Genomic DNA, 24801 nt, shown 5'->3' with positions numbered 1-24801 from the left:
AGAGATAGAGGATATGGGTGAAATTAAAAAGTTCTTTAAGAGACTGGAGAGAATGGGATTAGGGGTACATGAATAAAGATTGACACTGGCAATGAGAACAGCCACTTATTATAATAGACTAGGTGGAGAGAAAGAATGGGGGATACCAAAGATTATATCACTTTTTAAATAATAGCTTTTTATTCTATTGAAAATGGTGAAAATGCTATATTATGATCCACAATTCAATCCCCACAGTCCTCTTTCTGGATACAGATGGTTCTCTCAATCACTTACTGTTGAAAAGAGCTATGTCCATCAGAATTGATCTTTGCATAATCTTTTTGTTGCTGTGTACAATGTTCTCTTGGCTCTACTCACTTGACTTAGCAGCAGTTAATGTAAGTATTTCCACATCTTTCTGAAATCATCCTGCTGATCGTTTCTTATAAAACAATAATATTACGTAACATTCATATACTATAACTTATTTAGTCATTCCTCAATTGATAGGCATCCACCCAGTTTCCAGTTCTTTGCCATCACAAAAAAGGTTGCTACAAACATTTTTGCACATGTGGATCCTTTTCTCTTTTTTTATGATCTCTTTGGGATACAGACTCAGTAGAGATACTGCTGGATCAAAGGGTATGTACAATTTGTATCTCTTTGGACATAGTTCCAAATTGCTCTCCAGAATGGTTGGATCAGTTCATAAGTCCACCAACAATGTGGTAATATCATTTAAAACAAGCTCCAGAAGGACAACTTGAAAAATGAAATGGATATCAAAAATAGCACCACTATCTTTAATAATTATGAAAGAAAGTAAGTATACTTAAATCAAAAGCCCTTTTATTTATGTGATATCATAACTCCAACTAATAGACTAATTATATACCCAAACTGAGTAATTAAAAAAGTTTTGTTAAGAAATCTTTTTTAATAAATGAATCCATTCATTTAAACTAAATAAGTTTAATATTTCATCATCTTCAAGGAGTATGGAGAATGATAAACTCTTCCTCATTCAAAAGTAGAAGAACATTATTGTATGGTCTTAAACAATACAATAAACAGCATAAAATCAACAGAAATATTTTGGGGACTAGCAAGCCTCCTTCCAGAGGACTTGTTAATATCTGATAATAGGAATATATCAGTGGATTTGTCAAATGTTGCACAAAGTGGTTTGGATGGAGCTCATGAAATGTTCAAGACATGAGTGAAATCAAAAGACACTTCCTGGATGATACTAATGTATTGGTATCTGAATTTATAAAATGGGTGGTTGTGAACATCAAATGAGAAAATATTTGTAAAACACTTAACGCAGTACCTGGCACATAGTAGGCATCAAATAAATGTTAACCACTTTTATTTATTATTGTTATTATTGTTGTTATCAATTATGGTAATTAAAAAAGTCTGAGAGACACAATTCCTGGGTAATCTATTTTATTAGCAATGCTAGCACCCTTATTAATAAAAGGATGGTCATTTAGACCAAAGAAAACCATGACATTAGGTTCACAGTTTATATACCTTCTGATGAACAGGTTTTTCATAGGGTAGGAATCAATACTGCTTGGTTAACAATTAATGAGAGAATAAATATTACAATGAGAGGCTGGACCTGAACTTTAATTAAATCATATAGTTCTTGAGTTCCTCTTCCTCCCTACTGCCTCTTGTCCCAAGCAATCTATTCAAAGATTTTATATCTCATCCAAACCTGAGAGAACACAATAGTTATTATTGTTGTATTATTGGGGGCTGAATAAGAAAATTAGTCCAATCTCATTATCAACCAAGTTCTTCAAGAGACTGAACTTTTAAGATCAGAATTTTAGAAAAAGGGAGGTAGATGCAGGTGAGACTCTGGATCTCACCAAATCATTGGTTATAAATAATCCTTTCCTTCAAAAACAATAATGTGTTGATTAAAAAGTATTAAGCAAATAACTGAGTTATGTGATTTTGTTTATAGATATAAAGTTATCTGGTTGTTGTCACCAGAAATTACAGAAAGGTATTCTGGTGAAATTCAGACTAAAATCAATGAAACTGATATAATGAAGTGATGGGAATCTGTGCACTTCCTTGTTGCAAAACTTGGACATTTATAAGATACCTATAAAAGTACTTTCAGGTGACTAGAATTATAGTCTAGAGCTCACTATCATTTAGAAATTAACATATGACAGATCCTAATAGTATAAATGTAAACCTCAAAATATCCTTGAGAATTCAGCAAATAAACTGTACTATTATTGGAACATCATTTCCAAGAATTACTGCTCTAAACTTCCTGGAAATAAATTTTATGAAAAGACCATTTTAAATAGATATTGCCATTAACAATCTCCAAACTACGTGAAATTAAAAAAAAAAAACTTTCAAAATATAACCTGTAAGTAGTTAAACAAGGGAAGAAGCAGACAAAATGCATATTACCCCTGTCATCTGTCTGCTACTTAATTGTCTTAGATGTGGTTAAGTGAGTCTGTAGATGTATTTATATTCTAATATACTTCAATAGGTATGTTACAAATATATTAAAGTCATTTTATCCTCTTGTTCAATAGCCTATAGATCATAAAATATGCAAATAATTACAGAATAGCAACTTGTCTTAGGATCTTTTCTATCAGAACCTTATAAAAATGTTAGGTGAACACTATAACAGTGTTAATAGGAATAAAAATAGCATCTATCTCCTAGGGTTGTGAGGACCAAATATGATAATATTTATTAAGCACTTTGCAAATCTTAAAAGAATTATATAAATGATAGTTTTTAATCTTAAAATGATTATGATCTAGTGCTAGCAAATAAAAATCTTCTAAATATCATCCTAGGGTATGGTTTTCATTCACAGGATCTTTTAAATTGTCTTACTCACCCATACCATACAGTCAACCAATATTTATTTAATGCCTACTGTTGCAGACTGGAATAGTGATTAGAGTGCTGAGACTGATGTCAGGAGCATCTGGGTCCAAGTTCCAGGCTCTGACACAGTGGTGTCCTTCATTACATCACTTAACCTCTATGTGGTTTCAGGATATTAACATTTCTCTGGTTACTGCTGCCAAATTTACAGAACCTTGTTTATCATAGTATCCTATGTGCCCAATACTGTGCTGTGAAAAACTGATGCAGAAAAATATGACTTGTCTACTAGAGATCAAGACAACAATTAAAAAATTACAGTAGATTAGTAGTAGGAGGAAAGATATCAAATGTTGAAGTTTCTTTTTTTTTTTTTTTTTTTTTTTTTTTTTAGAGGTAGGTTTATTTTTTTTTTTTTTTTTTTTTTTTATTTTTTTTTTTTTTAATAAATTTTATTTTATTTAATAATAACTTCGCATTGACAGAATCCATGCCAGGATAATTTCTACACGACATTATCCCTTGCAATCACTTATGTTTCGTTTTTTCCCCTCCCTCCCTCCTCCCCCCCCCCCCAGGATGGCAAGCAGTCCTATATATGCTAAACATGTTGCAGTATATCCTAGATACAATACATATTTGCAGAACCAAACAGTTCTCTTGTTGCACAGGGAGAATTGGATTCAGAAGGTAAAAATAACTCGGGAAGAAAATCAAAATTGCAAATAGTTCACATTCATTTCCCAGTATTCCTTCTTTGGGTGTAGCTGTTTCTGTCCATCATTTCTCCAATGAAACTCAGTTAAGTCTCTTTGTCAGAGAAATCCACTTCCATCAGAATACATCCTCATACAATATCGTTGTCGAAGTGTATAATGATCTCCTGGTTCTGCTCATCTCACTTAGCATCAGTCCATGTAGGTCTCTCCAAGCCTCTCTGTATTCATCCTGCTGGTCATTCCTTACAGAGCAATAATATTCCATAACGTTCATATACCACAATTTACCCAGCCATTCTCCAATTGATGGGCATCCACTCATTTTCCAGTTTCTAGCCACTACAAACAGGGCTGCTACAAACATTTTGGCACATACAGGTCCCCTTCCCTTTTTTAGTATCTCTTTGGGGTATAAGCCCAATAGAAACACTGTTGGATCAAAGGGTATGCACAGTTTGATAACTTTTTGGGCATAATTCCAGATCGCTCTCCAGAATGGCTGGATTCGTTCACAACTCCACCAACAATGCATCAATGTCCCCGTTTTCCCGCATCCCCTCCAACATTCATCATTGTTTTTTCCTGTCATCTTAGCCAATCTGACAGGAGTGTAGTGATATCTCAGAGTTGTCTTAATTTGCATTTCTCTGATCAATAGTGATTTGGAACACTTTTTCATGTGAGTGGTAATAGTTTCAATTTCTTCATCTGAAAATTGTCTGTTCATATCCTTTGACCATTTATCAATTGGAGAATGGCTTGATTTTTTATAAATTTGAGTCAGTTCTCTATATATTTTGGAAATGAGGCCTTTATCAGAACCTTTAATTGTAAAGATGTTTTCCCAGTTAGTTACTTCCCTACTAATCTTGTTTGCATTCGTTCTGTTTGTACAAAGGCTTTTTAATTTGATATAATCAAAATTTTCTATTTTGTGATTGGTAATGGTCTCTAGTTCATCTTTGGTCACAAATTTCTTTCTCCTCCACAAGTCTGAGAGATAAACTATCCTATGTTCTTCTAATTTATTTATAATCTCGTTCTTTATGCCTAGGTCATGGACCCATTTTGATCTTATCTTGGTATGTGGTGTTAAGTGTGGGTCCTTGCCTAATTTCTGCCATACTAATTTCCAGTTATCCCAGCAGTTTTTATCAAATAATGAAATCTTATCCCAAAATTTAGAATCTTTGGGTTTGTCAAACACTAGATTGCTATAGTTGACTATTCTGTCTTGTGAACCTAACCTTTTCCACTGATCAACTAATCTATTTCTAAGCCAATACCAGATGGTTTTGGTGACTGCTGCTTTATAATATAATTTTAGATCAGGTACAGCTAGACCACCTTCATTTGATTTTTTTTTCATTAATTCCCTTGAGATTCTCGACTTTTTATTGTTCCATATGAATTTTGTTGTTATTTTTTCTAAATCATTAAAATATTTTCTTGGAAGTCTGATTGGTATAGCACTAAATAAATAGATTAGTTTAGGGAGTATTGTCATCTTTATTATATTTGCTCGGCCTATCCAAGAGCACTTAATATTTTTCCAATTATTTAAGTCTGACTTTATTTGTGTGAAAACTTTTTTGTAATTTTGCTCATATAATTCCTGACTTTCCTTTGGTAGGTAGATTCCCAAATATTTTATGCTATCAACAGTTATTTTGAATGGAATTTCTCTTTGTATCTCTTGCTCTTGGATTTTGTTGGTGGTGTATAAGAATGCTGAGGATTTATGGGGATTTATTTTGTATCCTGCTACTTTGCTAAAATTATGAATTATTTCTAATAGCTTTTTAGTAGAATCTCTGGGGTTTTCTAGGTATACCATCATATCATCTGCAAAGAGTGATAGTTTGGTTTCCTCATTGCCTACTCTAATTCCTTTAATCTCTTTCTCGACTCTTATTGCAGAGGCCAGTGTTTCTAATACAATATTGAATAATAATGGTGATAGTGGGCAACCTTGCTTCACTCCAGATCTTACCGGGAAAGGTTCCAGTTTTTCCCCATTGCATATGATGCTTACTGAAGGTTTAAAATATATGCTCCTAACTATTTTAAGGAAAAGTCCTTTTATTCCTATGCTCTCAAGTGTTTTTATTAGGAATGGCTGTTGGATTTTATCAAATGCTTTTTCTGCATCTATTGAAATGATCATATGGTTTTTGTTTGGTTGGTTGTTGATATAGTCAATTATGTTAATAGTTTTCCTAATATTGAACCAGCCCTGCATTCCTGGTATAAATCCTACTTGGTCATAGTGTATTATCCTGGGGATGATTTTCTGTAATCTTTTTGCTAATATTTTATTTAAGATTTTAGCATCAATATTCATTAGGGAGATTGGTCTATAATTTTCTTTCTCTGTTTTCAGCCTACCTGGTTTAGGTATCAGTACCATATCTGTGTCATAAAAGGAGTTTGGTAGGACTCATTCAATCCCTACTTCTTCAAATAGTTTATTTAGCATTGGAGTTAATTGATCTTTAAATGTTTGATAGAATTCAGATGTAAATCCATCTGGTCCTGGGGTTTTTTTCTTAGGGAGTTGATTGATAGTTTGTTCTATTTCTTTTTCTGAGATAGGAGTGTTTAGGATATTTACTTCTTCCTCTGTTAGTTTAGGTAAGCTATATTTTTGGAGGTATTCTTCTATTTCATTTAAGTTGTCGAATTTATTGGCGTAAAGTTGGGCAAAGTAACTCCTAATTATTGCTCTAATTTCCTCTTCGTTAGTGGTGAGTTCTCCCTTTTCATTTTTAAGACTAACAATTTGATTTTCCTCTTTCCTTTTTTTAATCAGATTTACTAAGGGTTTGTCTATTTTGTTGGTTTTTTCATAGAACCAACTCTTAGTTTTATTAATCAATTCAATAGTTTTTTTACTTTCAATTTTATTGATCTCTCCTTTTATTTTTTGAATTTCAAGTTTAGTGTTTGATTGGGGGTTTTTAATTTGTTCCTTTTCTAGCATTTTTAGTTGCAAGCCCAATTCATTGACCTTCTCTTTCTCTATTTTATACAAATAGGCCTCTAGAGATATGAGATTTCCCCTTATTACCGCTTTGGCTGCATCCCATACATTTTGGTATGATGTCTCATTATTATCATTTTCTTGGATGAAGTTATTAATTATGTCTATAATTTGCTGTTTCACCCAATCATTCTTTAGTATGAGATTATTTAGTTTCCAATTATTTTTTGGTCTACTTTCCTGTGGCTTTTTATTGAATGTAATTTTCAATGCATCATGGTCTGAAAAGGATGCATTCACTATTTCTGCCTTACTGCATTTGAGTTTGAGGTTTTTATGTCCTAATATATGATCAATTTTTGTATAAGTTCCATGAACTGCTGAAAAGAAGGTGTACTCCTTTCTGTCCCCATTACATTTTCTCCAGAGATCTATCATATCTAATTTTTCTAGTATTCTATTTATCTCTTTGACTTCTTTCTTATTTATTTTGTGGTTTGATTTATCTAATTCTGAGAGTGCAAGGTTGAGATCTCCCACTATTATAGTTTTACTGTCTATTTCTTCTTGCAGCTCTCTTAATTTCTCTTTTAGGAATTTAGATGCTACACTACTTGGTGCATATATATTTAATATAGATACTTCTTCATTATTCATTCTACCCTTTAGCAAGATATAGTGCCCTTCCTTATCTCTTTTGATTAGATCAATTTTTGCTTTAGCTTGATCTGAGATCAGGATGGCTACCCCTGCTTTTTTGGCTTCACCTGAAGCATAGTAGATTTTGCTCCAACCTTTTACCTTTAACCTGCATGTATCACCCCGCTTCAGGTGTGTTTCCTGTATACAACATATTGTAGGATTCTGGCTTTTAATCCATTCTGCTAACCGCTTCCTCTTTATAGAGGAGTTTACCCCGTTCACATTTATGGTTAAAATGACCAATTCTGTATTACTTGCCATCTTGTTGACCCCGGTTTATGCTTTTCTCCCTTCTTACTCCCTTACCCCCTCCCTTACCCCCCTTCCCAGTATTAAGCTTGTGAGCTCCCCTTGCTTCTCACAGCCCTCCCTTTTTCAGTATCCCTCCCCTCCCCTTAGAGTTCCCCCCCCCCCCAACTTACCCCTTTCCCTCCCAGTTCCCGTATTCCCTTCCACTTAGCTTATTCCTTCCTTTTTCACTTTTCCCTTCTCACTTTTCAATGAGGTGGGAGAAGTTTCACCATAGATTGAATATGTCTAAAATTCTTCTCTTACTGCCAATTCTGAAAGCAGTAAAATACTCACTATTTTCATTCCTCTCCATTCTTTCTCTCAGATATACTAGGTTTTCTTTGCCTCTTCATGAAATGTAGTACCCCCACTTTCCCTTTTTTCTAGTACAATGTCCTTTCCTCAACTAGTTTCTAGAACAAGGTATACATGTATTTTTTATACATCTTTACAGCCGAAATATAGTTCCCAAGATTAATCTTTACCTTTTTAGATTTCTCTTGAGTTCTGTGCTTGTAGATCAAATTTTTTGTTAAGTTCTGGCTTTTTCATCAGAAATAGATGAAATTCGTTTATTTCGTTGAATGACCATCTTCTTCCCTGGAAAAAGATGCTCAATCTCGCTGGGTAAGTTATTTTTGGTTGCATACCAAGTTCCTTAGCCTTTCGGAATATCATATTCCAGGCCCTTCGATCCTTTAATGTGGATGCTGCCAGATCCTGGGTGATCCTTATTGTGGCTCCTTGATACTTGAATTGGGTTTTTCTAGCCGCTTGCAGTATTTTTTCCTTTGCCTGAGGGTTCTGGCATTTGGCCACTATATTCCTTGGTGTTTTGATTTTAGGATCCCTTTCAGTAGGGGATCGATGAATTCTTTCAATGTCTATTTTACCTTCTGTTTCTATGACTTCTGGGCAGTTCTCTTTGATAATTTCCTGGAAGATAGTGTTCAGGCTTTTTTTTTCATCATACTTTTCTGGAAGTCCGATGATTCTCAGGTTGTCTCTCCTGGATCTGTTTTCCAGGTCTGTTGTCTTCCCCAGAAGGTATTTCACATCCTTTTCCATTGTTTGATTTTTTTGGATTTGCTTGACTGATTCTTCTTGTCTCCTCGAGTCATTCAATTCCAATTGTTCGACCCTGATTTTCAGTGAGGTATTTTCTTCACTCACTTTTTTAAGATCTTTTTCTAATTGTCCAATTGAGTTCTTTTGTTCTGTGGAATTTTTTTCCATTTCGCCAATTTTGTTTTTTAGAGAGCTGTTTTCTGTTTCCAGTTCACTAATCCTATTTTTCAAGGATTTGGTTTCTTTATCCACTCTCTCTTTAACTGACTTCTCCAGGCTCTTTTGCCAAGCCTCCCTCTCCTTTTGCAGAGCCTCCCTCTCCTTTTCCCATTTTTCTTCTAGCTCCCTTGTGAGAGCCTTTTTAATTTCCTCCATGAGATTCATCTGTGCTGAGGGATATAAGGTCTCCTCCTTCGGGGATTCACCTGGGGACTGTTTGTTTTTAGTCTCCTCAGGGTTTGGAGTCTGCTCTTTATCTGTATAAAAGCTGTCCAGGGTTAAATTCTTTTTCAGTTTCTTGCTCATTCTGTCTATTTATCAAAGACAAACTATCAAAGAAACAGAAGGAAAAAAAACCCCTTGAATGGAGGCTGCTTTCTTTGGGGGAGGGGCAGGGTATTCGTGAGGCACAGGTCCTACTGTGCTATGGCGCCTGCGCACTGAGATCCGAGCGCTCTGAGATCCGAGCGGGCTAAGACACTGTGGGGGAGGGGTGGCCAGGTCCCTAGAAACTCCAGCTGTTTGGGATTGTATTCTTCACCCCCGGTGTTTTTAGCTTCTCTGCTGGGCTGCTGACTTGCTCCTATAGCAAAGCTCTCACCGCAGAGACGGCTGCGGTCCTACCCCCTCTCCGCTCCACCCGGTTCTGAGCTGCTATCTGTGCTCTGGTTGCAGCTGCTGCTACCCGCAGACTGCTTCCAAATACCGTCCCCGCCCTCGCGCAAAAACAGACCTTTCTTGACGAGTCTCAAGGATGGTTTCTCTTGGTAAGTAATTGTATGGTTTTTTTTTCAGTCGAGCATTAATTCAGAGGCATGAAATGAAATGAATAGTGAGAGAAAAACACGGAGATTACACAGAAGTGTATTTCCTCTCCGCCATCTTGGCCGGAAGTCTGAAGTTTCTCAGTTTAAAAAAAATGTGAATTTATGGCAATCTAGAACATAAAGAATGTAAAATGTTTTAAAGAAGTGCTGAAGAACACTGACACCTAATAGCTTAAATTAAATAACAAATTATTGATGGTAACCATATACTGCTTAGAGATCAGAACAAAATACTACACAATATCTATCATAAGAGCATTTGATTAGATTAAAAATGCCTCTTCTTTGTCCTCATTCACCAATTCTCACCCTCATTGAAAAGGAAAGAAAAACAGATATATGGAAGAAAAATAAATTTCTTTATTGGCCCTACACAAAGATGAAGAGAGATAAAGAAAAAGAGAGATAAAGAGAGAGAGAGAGAGAGAAACAGAGAAAGACAGAGAGAGACAGAGAGAGACAGAAAGAGACAGAGATATACAGAGAGACAGATTGACACAAAAAGAAAAAAAGTTCCACACAGAGACAAAGAGACAGAGACAGAGACAGAGAGAAACACACAGAGACAGAGCAAAAATAGACACACAGAGAGATCTACATGTTTAAATTCTACCCTAAGTCTGAGACCTTTCTTTCAAGAGCTAGTATGAGTTAAGTTCAGAATAAAAAAAATAGCTGAAAAGAAGAGTTAACTGGTTTTTGACGATGGTTTTCTTCATCATTTACTTTCCCTTTTCTCTGTGTGTGGCTTTAGTACATGAGCCACGACCTTCGACTGACATGAGATGCTCATGAGCTTTCCACCTACACACCACAATGATGATACAGAGGGAGGCTCTGTAGAACCAAAGACTGCGGTATTGCAGCTGCACTGTGTCTCTCTCTGGCCTTGATTCTCTCTTCCAAGCACACATTTTCTCAGTTGTTACCAAAATGTTTTTTTCCAACACCCATTCTAGTAACTTAAACCATATGTTCTCTTGACCCCAACTTTAAGCTGGTTTGCTCCAAGAGAAGTTTTGCTTGTTTGTTTGTTTGAAAACAGACCAGTGACTTCATTGACAACGTCATCCTCAGCCTGAATAGATCAGCATCTCTAAAACTAGAGAGTTGTAGAGAATTATTTGGGAGCACTGAAAGATTAAACAATTTACCTAGTTTCCCATAGACAGTATTTGTCAGAGGCAGGATTTGAACTCAGATTTTGACTGTTAGGATAACTTTCAAGGAATATATTAGACTTTCCTCAATTATTTAAGTGCCTTAGAGGAGCCATTGGTGCAATCTTCCACCATTTGCTTCCATTTTTTCTCACAAGTTCTGCTCCGAGGTAAGTTCTTTAAGGACATGGCTTATATGTCTTCTCCCAAAAAGTTTCACAAGTCTACACTAGACAGTATGATATTTTTAAGACCCACTCTTCTCTTTTGTCCTAGGCACAGAGGAGGGCTGTATCATATAGAAGAATTGATACTCCCTCTTTGAGGGAGGACTTTGTACTCATGAAAGTCTCTCCTTGAACTGCTCATAGGACAACTGCTAGTGTAATTTTCTGTTAGAATGATAGGTCTGAGTAGTAAAATTTTTGATGTTTTTTTTCTCAGTGCTTCTCTGGCTTCTCAGAGAATCTTTTAATCTTCTTAGGGACTCTTTTTCCTCCTGATTTTTTTTTCAGGAAATTTAATTGTACTGAGGACAATCATTCCTTGCTCCTTATTTTCTTCCTGAAATCTCACCTAAGCTGAAAGTCTGAATCAAAGTGAAGAACAATAAATGGGATTTGTTCCTTACCATAATATCCAAGCTTCCTCTACTTGGTACAACAAGAATCCTAATCAAATTTTTCTTCTCCCCTCCAGCTCTTCTTGTGCCTCAGGAAACTTTAGAATGAAGCCATTGATTCTAGAATAGAATAAGAGGTTTATGGAATCAACACTGATTTGAGGTGGAGAGTGGGCCTGGGGTAAATTGTCCATACCTTTGACTGAGGAAGGGTTTGTTTTCCTTGCATGTTTGAGTCAAGTGGCTAAGGCCAGATACCACATTGAAAACAGTCATATCCTGAGGTCTTCCGCTCAGATCCAGTGAAGTACTTCCCGCTGTTTTTCTTCCTTCACAAAGTGCTTTTTTTTTTTTTTTTTTTTGGTCCTGACACTGGTTCCACTGACCCTGTCAGTCAAGCCAGATGAATTGGCTCTCTCTACCTGAAGCATAGACCATATAGTACTTGGTATTACATAGGGTCTGTGTGACTGACAGTGACAGAGTCATGACAATATGTCATTAAACTAGGTGTATATATTCATCAGTGCTGACAAGTTATCTGGAAATGGAACACCTTGCCAAGTGGTCTTTGAACTCCTCATTCAAACTTTGATTAAAAATTTATATCAGTCCTCCTTTCTCCCAGCTCAAAATGGCTTTAAACTGATAAAACTCACTGACAATTATGAGCAGTGGTCTAGCTGTCTGCACTGAAATTGCAGCAGGCAGCATACTATGTGACTACTCTGAAATTGTCCAGAAATTCTCCTCAGAGCTAGTAATTACCTAGCAAAGAGTTTCCTTCTTCTGTCAGAGTCACCATCCAATCAAGTAAAGTTCTTTCTATTTTTCACATAATGAATGCTACTCCTGTCTAATCCAATGTGGGAAGAGGGATGACAATGAGGGACAATGAATCTGAGTCTGAAAGAATAGTTGACATTGACCAAGAAAGAACCATGTCTTCTCCCATTTCTCCCAGAAAATGGTCAGGAATAATATCATAAGTGTTTGTAGAATAGCTACTAAATATTGGGGAACAGGGGATGCTCCTGCAGATCATACATTGTTCTACTTCTGTGTTAGGTCCTTCTGATTTTCTTTCAATCGATTGCTGCCTATTAACATTACATTAATGTAGGGAAAAACCAGACTTCTGGACTGGAAATATATGGCTGAATGTGTTGATAGATAAGAGATTAAAAAAGTCAAGGATGATCTTGTCATGTTAAAACAATGCTTCTCTGGGGAGCGTGGTTACATGAATAGTTTTTCCTCAATGTCTGTGTTTGGGTTCTTTATCCCTGAGAAAGTCTTGTATAGATGGTTTAAGCTCTGAACTGTCTGAGGTTTTAGACACAAAATATGTCAAAGAGCTAATTGCTGATAATTCTCTTTCACAAATTTAGTGAGAAATTCTATCCTCACTAACCCCTTCTGAGCCCTTTCTTATTTTCCTTGGCATGCCTTTGTTAGTGATTGTAAAACCCTTCCCACCATGACCAGCACTAGGCCAGGTTGGAACATAATTTGTGTGGCAATTTAACTTTCCCAATTCTAGTTCATGTCTTATATGGGAGCCTGAGTCATGGTCCTAGATTGACTGAAATTCTCATGAACCTTCTCAAGGTTCAATCTCTTTACTCCATGTACCATAATGATGACACAAGTGTAGGACACTCAGACCCAAACATTGTGTGCTCTACTCTGCATCAAGTTTGCTATCATTGTTGTTGTTCAGTTGTTAAGTCATTTCTGAATATTCAAGACCTTGTGGATCATACTGTCCATGAGCTTTCTTGGCAAAGATATTGTAGTGGTTTGCCATTTAGAGGATTAAGTCAAAAATATATTAAGTGACTTGCCCAGGCTCTTACAGATCAGATGCTTATTAGTTGTGTGATTATATGCAAGTTATTTAACTTCCATTTGCCTCAGTTTCCTCAGCTGTCAAGTGATGTTAATACTAATTAGCTCTTAACTTTCAAAATTGTTGGGAGGATCAAATAAAATAATAATTATATAGTACTTAGCACAGGGCCTGGCACTTTGTAAATGATATATAAATGTAAGGTATTATTATTATTTCTGCTTTTCTGTCCAACTCTGGGATGTGTGAAGTGCTTGCAAATGTTTCACGCATTGTAACAATTGGCTCTTTAGAGGGGAAAAACACCCATGACACATTTTGAGATTCAATTTGCATTATTAACACCACTTTCTTAAGTCTAGACAACCAACAAAATAATAAATCAGGGCCTTATTTGTAACATTTGCCAATTTCCAAGGTGTAAATGCCCATATTGAAAATTTAGCAGTGTCTCTAGCATACCCTTGGGAGTATCTCAACATCATGTCCTCTCTACAGCCTGAGGGGACACTTGTATATATATTTTTCACTGTTTGGAAATTCTCTGCTCTCCTTACTAAACTAGAGTGAAAGGGAAGATTATGACTAAATTCTAAGGAAGCTTAAAAATGTGCTAAACAGGGATTCTCAAATCAAGATGTATGTTATTGTGAGTTTTAAAAATTTTGATAATTATTTCAATAGAATTGGATTCCTTTACAATTGTGCATTTAAAACTGTTGTTCCTAAAAGGTTTGCTAGTTTTCACCAGTAGGGTCCAGTATACAAAAAAAGGTAGGATTCCTTGATCTAAAGAACTTGGTGGCTTGCATAGCTTCAGCTGAAGTAGCATAGCCATTGATTTCTGGGAAACAGCAGCAGCAGCAGACTGACCAATCTAGTTTTCAACCCCCAGGAATGCAGGGGCTCTTGGAGAAAAAAATATGTAGCTATATTTTCAGAAGCAGAACTTTGTGAATAAACTCAAAGACCAAAAAGAGGCAAATCTGGTGGTAGGTGATCAGGTTAGGGACTGGAAGAAGAGACATGGCCCTTGCTATCTTAAGTTAACCACAGGATTCATTGCTCTCATAATGAACCAATAGAGTGAGTCTATTCATCCTTACAAGATGGGTCCAAGATGCATGATTCTCACTGCTTTAACTCTTTTCATTGATCCCTCTTTTGACCTGATTCAGAAAAATAAAGCTATTCATGTACATGTTTGAAATCCAGGCAATTAACTCCAACTAGTCTAAAGTGGCCCATGGATTTTAGAAGGTATATGGTTTTAGAGTGAAGCAGACAAAAGGAGTTGGATACTCCAATCTAGACCAACCAACTTTGAACATATCAATTAAGAAGAGATTGGATAAGGTTAAATAATGGTGGATAAAATTTCTTTGTGGTCAATGGCATTATTTAGAAACATTTGTCAAGGATTCTAGCATCTCTATTGACATGTTCCCTTACAATAGGCAAAAGGGCCCTGATCTAGAGAGTCAATATCACTAAGCAATCCATGCTATCAATCAATCACCATTTATTAAGTGATACTATATGTCAGGCACTATGCTAAGTGCTGGGGATATGGCAAAGGAAAAGAACAGTCCTTGTTCTCAGGAAATTCACAATCTAATATCAATCAATCAACCAATATTTATTGACTATTTTCTTTATGCAAGGCATTACACTGGACCCTTTGGGCAATACAAAGAGGCCCCCAATGAATTCTCAATATAAATGGGAAGATAGAATATATTCATCTTAATGTAAGCAGTATGTGGTGAGTGCTATAGACCAATCAATCAATCAATATTTATTAAGCTCTTACAATGTGCCAGGCGCTGTGCTAAATGTTAGACTATAAAAGCTGTAGAATTTAAGAGAAGGGAAAGGTTATTGTGTGCTGAAGTGAACAGTAAGGGTTTTGTGGGAGAAGTCTTGAGGTAGGCCTTGAAGAATTGGGTAACATTTTGGCGAAATAAATAGTTTTGTTTAAAGACCTCCACAATATGACTCCAATCTATCTTGTCTCTCACCACGCTCCTTTGCATACTCTCTGTGTGTTCCAGCTACACCAAAATGCTCTGTTTTCATTTTTATGTGGTCACTGTTTCCCATCTGCCACTTCACTCTGCTATCCCTACCTTTATGGAACCTCCTTCTTTTTTAGAGCTAAGGTAACCTATAAAAGTTCTTTCTTTCTTTTAAGATACAACTGAAATGCCTTCATGAAACTTCAGTCCTATCCTAAACCTCATCCTCAAATGGAAAATGATTGTTGTTGACTCAATTTTTAAAAATAATATTTTGCTTTGATTTATTTATGTTGATCTCATTCTCTTCTTCACTACTTCCTTTCTATCCACTATCTAGTAATTAGATGATAAACTCCTTAAAAGTAGGGGCAGTCTTGATTTGCTTTTTATCCTTAGCACTTAGTATATAGTGTAGCACATATAGACACTTATTAAAGATTTGTTTATTCATATACAAAGTAATTACAAATGATTGGATGGGAAGTAACTGTAGCAACTAGTTTGATCAAAAAAAAAATCATGTAACACTTCATATAAGTTCCATTCTCACTTTCTACAAACACTACACCACTGTCTTAGTGAGAGCAGATCAGAAAGGAGAAATAAAAGGAAAACAATTACTAAATGTGCAGTTTGAGAAGATATGGATTTGGGGGATGTTTCTTTTCAGTATTCTGGTGTTGACCTATAGCTACAAGTCAAAGTAGCTCTTACATGTGTTCAACACTGGAAGAACTGGTTGCAAATTTATTACTTCAGCCTCTTAAACATGTAGATGACACTCTTTCCCAAGAGTCAGCTCTGTATCAGGGACAATTAGAGACCCTGGGCATGGGGCAATAGTTGACAATGAAACTAATAAAGACATGAAGTTATGCATGGGCATGGAAGTACTTGATCTTATTGGAGGAATTTTTTCTTTTCTTTTAAATAGTAAAACCTAGTCATGATTTCAGGGTGATTAAGGGCAGACAGGAGAAAAATTGCTCAAGCCCATCTGTGTCAGATAATCCATGGATTTGATAATGACCTTGAAGAATTTTTACTTTGTCAATTTAGGAAAGCAGGGCCTGAGGAAAAATGTTGTGGTATTTCAGTTTATTGTAGTATCAATTCCCACCCACATTTCATTTCTCTTTTGGAGATGTGAGAGCCAAAAAATCCAGGAGTTGGATCCACTGGAGCCATGGGTAATTGAGATTTTACAAGGATGTTCTTTTAAACAGATTTAATAAATTTAAATGTTTGGATAGGTGCCCATGAGAAGAAAGAGTAATGGGAAGAGCAAAGCAGAAATGGAAATCAGTGCAAGGGGAGAAGAATTCCTACCGTACCAAGGACCTCAGGGGACACTTTCACAAGCTAACCCCATCTCCGCTTCACCATAGTTGAAAGCTCACATCTGACAGTTAAGAGGTTTATCTAATCTTTGTCAATGTATTCTGCTTTTTTCCCATTCTTCCTCGCATTGGTTGTGGTTGGATTGTGTTCAGAAGAGAAAAGGACTTTCCCCAAAGATACTATTGATATTATATTGATATAATTTCCTAATTTGTCAATAGTTTGAAGCAGGAGAACTGATGACCAGGCTAGATTTATCTCTGCAAATGTAGAGCATATGAAATGAGACCTGGTTTGTAAGAAGGTAGGGCCAAGAATTTCCAGAATCTATCACTGAAGAGTAAGAGGTGTAATATTCTAAAATAACATGATCCCATGATCCTATGCCACAGGATATCAAGAACTGACTTTGAAATCAGGTTTCTGACACATACTGATCATAACCCTAAAAATGTGACTTAATCTTTTAGTCACCTGAGGCAACTCTGTTAAACTATCAACTGCAGAACAGTCTGTGATCTGCATGCTGGAGAGAGTTTCCTCAACAGCCGTTCTCAAACACCAATAAAATTAGAGGTCTGAACAAAAGCTACCAAAAAGACCTGAATTTTTACATCCAAAGGAGATTTTCTTTCTTTTAATGATTAAATCCTGAGAAATTATATTTATTTTGTTAGTTGGTCAATAAGCAATTAATAACTCCTACTTTGTGCTAAAAATTATGTTAAATGAACATGATACAAAGAATGGTAAGGCATTGTCCTTTCTCTCAAGTTCACAGTTGATTGGGGAAGATACTATGTGAACAACTATGAACAAACCAGATCTACATAGGATAGATTGATGATAACAGAGGGAAAACATTAATATTATTATAATTATTTGAAAGCCCTCTAGTTTCTGTCCTGTTCTTTCTTGAGACAGCTTGTCTTTGCTTTAAGTTAATTCCTTCTTTCTGTCTGGTTACCCCAACCCTACCCTATTCCTGGAATTCCCATATTTGGCTGGAAATTTTCATGCTTTATGCAAATGTACTAATTGATGCCTCCCTGCTGGGTATATCAGAGGGGGGAAAATCAATTAGATATGTCTGAGGAAAACTCCTCTTTTCCCTATAAAACACTTCAGTGAAAAATGGTTTCGTGTGCCAGTTGGTTCCAGAACTGAATTTAAATGACACCAAGAGCTGGTATTACCTGGGTACCACTTTGGACAATAGCCTCTTAGCTAAACAAAAATTGCGTACTGCTTCCTGAACATCAGCTCCTTTGAATTTTGGACTGGTTGAATCACAGATGTGTAGCCCATGTTAACTAGGTTTTCCTTTTCTTGACTCCTGCTGTCACAGATGAATCAGTTCCTAGAAGGAACTATATTTTGCCCTTGGGGTTCCAGTACCCTGAGGTTTTCCTTTGAAGTCAGGAGTAATTCAAACAATTGACCTTAACCCTTTTATTAAGTGTTTACTATATGTAACCCTTTAGTGACATAATGATTTCATCAAATGCTAGACTATTAGAATTGCCTTGATGAATTTCATAACCCCCAAAAAGAGAACAACCAGTCTTAAATGGGAAAAAACAAAAACAAATTAAACAAATGAATGAAGGATAGCTATGGTTAATATGATAACATGAAGTTGGAAAGGTAACTCATTAAATGATTTCATTGATATCATGCACCTTGAACAAGTGCTTAAGTTGGACAATGAATTGGATCCAAGATTGAATAGAAGGAAAGGAACAGATTGGATTGAATTTGGGAAATTGTATAGTACTTTTAATGGCCTCCAAGCTCTACTCTGGACTTAAAAAATTGTCTTTTTAACATTATGCTTCTTGTAGTTTTGCCATATGGCTTTAAATCATGGAAAGCCAAAATCTCATAATAATTTGTTATATAAATACCTAGCTTAGTATCCTATACATAGTAGGTACTTAATAAATATTGAATAGCTATGTAGGGCAATATTTTGATAAAGCCTGGCAGTAAATAAATGGAATTAAATCTACTCCTATGTTTTAGTTGTTACAGTACAATGATTTGCCCATGTACAAGAAATTTTTGCTTCCAGATGTGGTTTAGGAGCAAATCTGCAAATGGGAGCATTTGAGCACATTCAGCCTACACAAGAAAGACTGCTCACTCTCATTGTCTATTATTTATATAATACCCATTCCAATTCCTTTAGTAGCATTCTGAATCCTGATTGTCAGAGAATATTGAATCATGTTGCTGCATTATCAGAAGAGGGATTTAATTTGTTTAGTTGGACATTTATTTTATGGCAGGATCTTGAGAGAACTAGGTTGAAAGAAAGATGAGAAATAGACACTGAATGGCAGACAAGAGACCGTGAATGGCAGACAAGAGACCATGAATGGCAGATATGAAGGGGAGCTTCCCTTCCTCCATCATATCCTTTGATTTTCAACACCTGCATCTTAGTAATGAAAATGATTTTCTCACTCTCCTTGGTAAAATGTGCCCTCTTAAAGTGTTGCGTCCAGCCAACTGAACAAAAAACTTCCCATTCATGAAACACTCCATGTTCTTTCAGTCATACCCTGACACATGCAGCAGTACTTTCAGGTGGAAATGGGATATAATCACTTACATTTTGCCTTATAACTGTGATCCCATGAAACATAAAACTTGATAAAAAAGACTAAAAACCAAGAGTTCTCTATTTAGTCCTTCTGCTCAAGAATTTTTACTCTCATATTGTCCGGAGGCAAAACGGGCCTATAGTATTTCCATATTCAATGTCTATAATTCAGTAGTGGAGCCCAAAAGATCCTATTTCCAAACTCTATTTCTTTTGGTTCTTGGGCTTTCTTGGCCCAAAGCTTTTCAAATGCTGTCTTTTCTTTTTAGAAAAACAAACCAACAATATCTCTGTATTTGGTCATGATCCATCTTTCCCCTAATAAATGCTGAAATAAAATTTCCATTCCTCTTTCCAGTAATGCCTACTGCCCCCAGGAGTTACCTTTTTCCTATCTTTCTGAGACACTATTGGGGGCCTTGGTTGACCCATTCCAGGAATAGTTGGAAAAAATTGTTCTATTATTTATCTGATTTTTCAATCTTCATTTTACTCTCCACTTTGCTTTTCTTATCATTTCAATGCACTCAACCTCATTTTGTCCTTTTCTTCCTCTGAATAGCACCTATTGTATATATTTTTTACAACTTCTGTGGCTTTTTCTAATTTCTCTCTTTTTTTTTTTGTTAGGAATGAAATTATCCCAAGCTGTTTGGGGGTACGCCAAACCATGATTTCTCTGCTGGTGTCTTGAACTTGGCTTAAAGGGTTTCCTAACATTGCTGATAGTTCATTTGAAAAAAATATTGATTCCCACTGAGCCAGTGCTTGGGGAGTGGTGTAATCCTGACTTCCGGTACCATGGATTACTTTCTCAATTGAGTCTTTCAAAAATTAATACAACAGGCTGAGATTTTCCCTGGGCAGAATTAAGAGGCATTTATAGTGATTTTTCCATTGCAAATTGCATGGTGAGACCATTAAGCAGGACAATGTTCAGAGGTAACTCTGAACCTCTGAATTGAGGATATGGCTCATTGGAACCAATCCTTCAAGTAGTTTCCTTGACATAGTCTTTCTCAAGTGGTTCCCTGAAAAATGACACTAAAGGGTCATATCCAACGAAGTCCTTTAGCGTAGCCAGATTATCAGTACATTTTAGCAGCACCAAGTTGGAATCAAACTCCAATTTAGGTACTATAGGGGCAGCTATATGAATAAGTAGATAGAACACTGGGTTGGACTCAGAAAGACCTGAAGTAAGTCTCTGATACTTACCAATTGTGTGACCCTGTACAATTTTTGCCTTTATCCACTGGAGATGAAAATGGCAAACCACCCCAGTATCTTTGTCAAGAAAACCTCAAAAGTATTGGCCTTCTATGGTACATGTCATGAAAAAGGGGACATGACAGAATGACAATGACAATAGGTGTTACACTGGGCTGGTCATGTGTGAAAGATGAATCTGGTGTAAATTCATTATAATCAAATCCTTTTCCAGTCCCTTGAGACTTATATCCTGATGTATTTTAAGCCTGAGTAATCCCCAATGTTGGAAACCACTGTTCCAACACTAAATAAATTATGTGTAAATTATACTACATTAATTTCAGTTCATAAACCTGGAGAAAGAAGTTAAGACCTATATTTAAGTTTGTAGAACCAGACTAAAACAGGAAAACCTCTTTCTGCTTTCTCCAAAATAACTATTTGTATATTTTTTAGTCAATCAATAAACTTTTATTAAGCACCTAAAAGCTAGGAACTATGCTAAGTGCTGGAGATACAATTACAGATCAAAACAAAGTCCCTATCCATAAGGAGCTTAAAATCTAATAGGCAAAACCACAACAAAAAGAAGCTGAAAAGTGGGAAGGGAGTGGATGTACAAGGTGCAGAGGCATGATGCAGAGTCCCAAAAGAATTCCAAAGCAGTGTGACTCATGGGAAATGGGGAGGAAAATGGGCCTGAAGAGGTTCCCTTCCCTACGAGAGCATGGGGGAAATGGCGTGGGTCTGCCTTCCAAAGCATCTAATCAAGTGTCCTGATGAGATATGAATACCAGGAAGATTCAATTTTAAGCTATAAATCTTCTTTAACTTCTTCTCCTCAAACCTTCTACATTTGTATTGTAGTATATCCTACATTTTACTGACTTGAGGAAGGTTGGAATATTATGGGACTTTGAAAAAATATATCCTTATGTACAGACAATTATTAGATGAAGAAATTAAAATAATTTCTAGTCATATGAAAAAGTGCTCTAAGTCACTATTGATCAGAGAAATGCAAATTAAGACAACTCTGAGGTGAGGTATCAATATACATTTCTCATGTTGGCTAGGATGACAGAAAAAGATGATGATGAATGTTGGAGGGGATGTGGAAAAATTGAAATACTCATACATTGTTGGTGGACTGTGAATAGATCCAACCATTCTGGAGAACAATTTGGAGCTATGCCCTAAGGACTATCAAACCGTGCATACCTTTTGACCCAGCAGTGTTTCTATTGGACTTATATCCCAAAGAGATCTTAAAGGAGGGAAGGGGAACCACATATGTAAAAATATTTGTGGTACCCCTTTTCATAGAAGCAAGAAACTGGAAGCTGACTGGATGTCCATCAGTTGGAGAATGGCTGAATAAGTTATAGCATATGGATGTAATGGAATATTATTGTTGTATAAGAAACAATCAGCAGGATGATTTTAGAGCGGTCTGGAGAGACTTACATGAACTTATGCTAAATGAAATGAGCAAAACCAGGAAATCTTTATACTGGCAACAATAAGATTATATAATGATCAATTCTGATGGATATAGGTCTTTTCAACAGTGAGGTGATCCAGGCCAGTTCCAATGATCTTGTGATGAAGAGATCCATCTACACACAGAGAGAAGACTGTGGGAACTAAGTGTGGATCACAATATAGCATTTTCACTCTTTTTGTTCTTGTTTGCTTGCATTTTATTTCTTTCTCATTTTTTTCTTTTTGATTTGATTTTTCTTGTGCAGCAAGATAATTGTATAAATGTTTGACTATATTGGATTTAACATATATTTTTCATGTTTAACATATATTGGATTACTTGCAATCTAGGGGAGGGGAGGGGAAGAAAAGGGAAAAATAGAACACGAGGTTTTGCAAGGGTTAATACTGAAAAATCATCCATGCATATGTTTTGAAAATTAAAAAGCTTTAATAAAAAATTAAAAAAAGAAAAATATATCCTTGAGATCTCACAAGCAACTATCCTTAAGGGAAAAAACTTTTCCTAAGTCTTTATTTTGACGATAAGTGACTGGACTTATTGTTTCATTAGTAGATATAGTAACTCCTTGGCAAGGAAGGCCTTTCTACCAAAAAAAGATTGGCACTTGTAGTAGCTTTCTTTTCATTACTTGACATTGCTTCTCAAGGACAAAATATAAAAGCAGTAAATTTGGGGTGGGAATTGAAGGAAATTATTAATGACTTGTGGGGATTAGAAAAAATCTTGCATAGGAGATGCCACTTAAATTGAGTTTCCATGGTACTAGGAATTCTAAGAAGTAGAGAATAGGCTGCCTATTCTGGGTATGAGATATAGAACTGGTACAGCGTGCTCAAAGGTAGAAATAGGTGGGTGATGAGGTATCTTATAAAAGAACATCAAGAAGACCAGTTTGGAAGAAATGTTGATTTTTTTAAAGGTGAGAAAAGTGAAACCAGTCTAGAAAGCTAGATAAGAACCAGAATCATGAATAACTTTATATGCCAAATAGGATTTTTATTTTATTCTAGAGGTAATAGATCTCTGCAATCTTTTACAATCTTGGTTCTAACATGATTCAGCTGATACTTATAATTTGTGTGACTGTGAGTAGGTCACTTAAACTGTGAGAGTTTCATTCTAAAATATAGGTAACTATATTTTGCTCTAACTACTTCCTAAAATTTCTGTTAGGAAAGTACTATGAAAAGCATAAGGAGCTGGATAAATAAATGTCTATAGCTCAAGAGGCAAGATGTTGTATAAGCTAGAGGCCTAATCTTGGAGGCAGAAAGATTTGTAGTTTAAATACTGTCCAAAGTTTATATCAACCTGAGTATTTAATTTAACTTCTCACTTCTCACCTCCTCCCCCCTACCCATCTAATATTATAAATTGAAGAGAAAGTACTCCATTGTTTAGATTGAAGGAGTTTCCATATCCAGGACTTGCCTATAAAAATGAAACCTAAGGACTTATCCCTATTGCTATTATTATAGCTTTGGATGACTTTACATAGTCAGCCTGCAAAGAAACTCAGGAGAGTACCAGCTGTGTTGAAAACCTGACCATTGCCTTGTAGCATCTTCAGAAACACTGTGAAGGGAAATACAGGAAGATCAGGCAGCACCTCAGACAAATCTATAGAGAGCAATCAGCTCTTGAAAGAAAAAAAATGCATATTTTCAGCTTCTAGACAAAAGAGATTATTTATTCATGCAATGAAATTTTGTCCATGGTAGACCTAACAATTGAGCCTCCAGCCTTTTTTTTTTAAATCTAGCCTATTTTATTCTGTAGTTATAATGGTCAAACACTATACACTGTGTACAGAAAGAATTGTGAAGTTTGTTTTGTCTATTCTACTATTTTTTGGTAATTCAACAACAGCTTGGGAAACATTTATTAAGCACTTACTATAAACAAGGAACAAGGGATATGGAGACAAAGTAAAAGAAAAAAAAAGACCATGCTCATTTCGGCAGCACATATACTAAAATTGGAAAAATGCAGAGATTAGTATGGTCCCTGCACAAGGATGACATGCAAATTCGTGAAGCCTTCCATTAAAAAAAAAAAAAAAACTTACATTCCCCATCTCCTAATTGTCAGCTTTGCCTTTTTTGGGAGTAGAGGGATTTGGAAGATGTCCATGGAAGTCTGGTCTCATACTTTAAAAAAAATAATATTTTCTCTAATTACATGTAAAAACAATTTTTAACATTCATTTTTTAAAATTCTGAGTTCCAAACTCCCCTCCCTGATACAATAAGCAATTCAATATAGACCATACATGTGCAGTCATGTAAAACATATTTCCATATTAGTTATGCTGTAAAGGATAACACAGATTGCACACACACACATCCACATATACAAACACAAAGACAAATATAGAAAACAAAAAAATAGGATGCTTCAATCTGCATTCAGACTCCATAAGTTTTTTTAAGAGGTGGATAGTGTTTTTCATCATGAGTCATTTGGAATTTTCTTGGATCATTGTTTTACTGAGGATAGCTAATTCATTCATAACTGATCATTATATGATATTGTTGTTGATACTCCTAGTTCATGTTCACTTTGCTGCAGTTTGTGTAAATTTTTCTAGGTTTTTCTGAAATTATCCTGCTCATTATTTCTTATAGAACAATAGTATTTCCATTACAATCATGTGCCAAAACCTGTTCAGTAATTTCCCAAATGATAGACATCTCATTTTTGTACAAATAGATCATTTCCTCTTTGGGATACAGACTTAATAGTGGTATTGTTGGATCAATAATCCAAGGTCAAGTTGGCACTATTTTACA

At 35.7% G+C, this 24801-nt stretch overlaps 1 non-coding gene across 1 annotated transcript; it reads left to right on the top strand.

The window, feature by feature from the left end:
- Positions 1-23957: 23957 nt before the first annotated feature.
- On the top strand, positions 23958-24061 carry LOC127546033 (U6 spliceosomal RNA). Its single transcript, XR_007949903.1, has one exon. It is a non-coding gene; the product is annotated as a U6 spliceosomal RNA (small nuclear RNA).
- Positions 24062-24801: the final 740 nt, after the last annotated feature.

This window comes from Antechinus flavipes, chromosome 1, assembly GCF_016432865.1.
Source record: "Antechinus flavipes isolate AdamAnt ecotype Samford, QLD, Australia chromosome 1, AdamAnt_v2, whole genome shotgun sequence".
Classification (NCBI taxonomy): Eukaryota; Metazoa; Chordata; class Mammalia; order Dasyuromorphia; family Dasyuridae; genus Antechinus; species Antechinus flavipes.
This window is presented reverse-complemented; position numbering and strand designations above follow the sequence as displayed.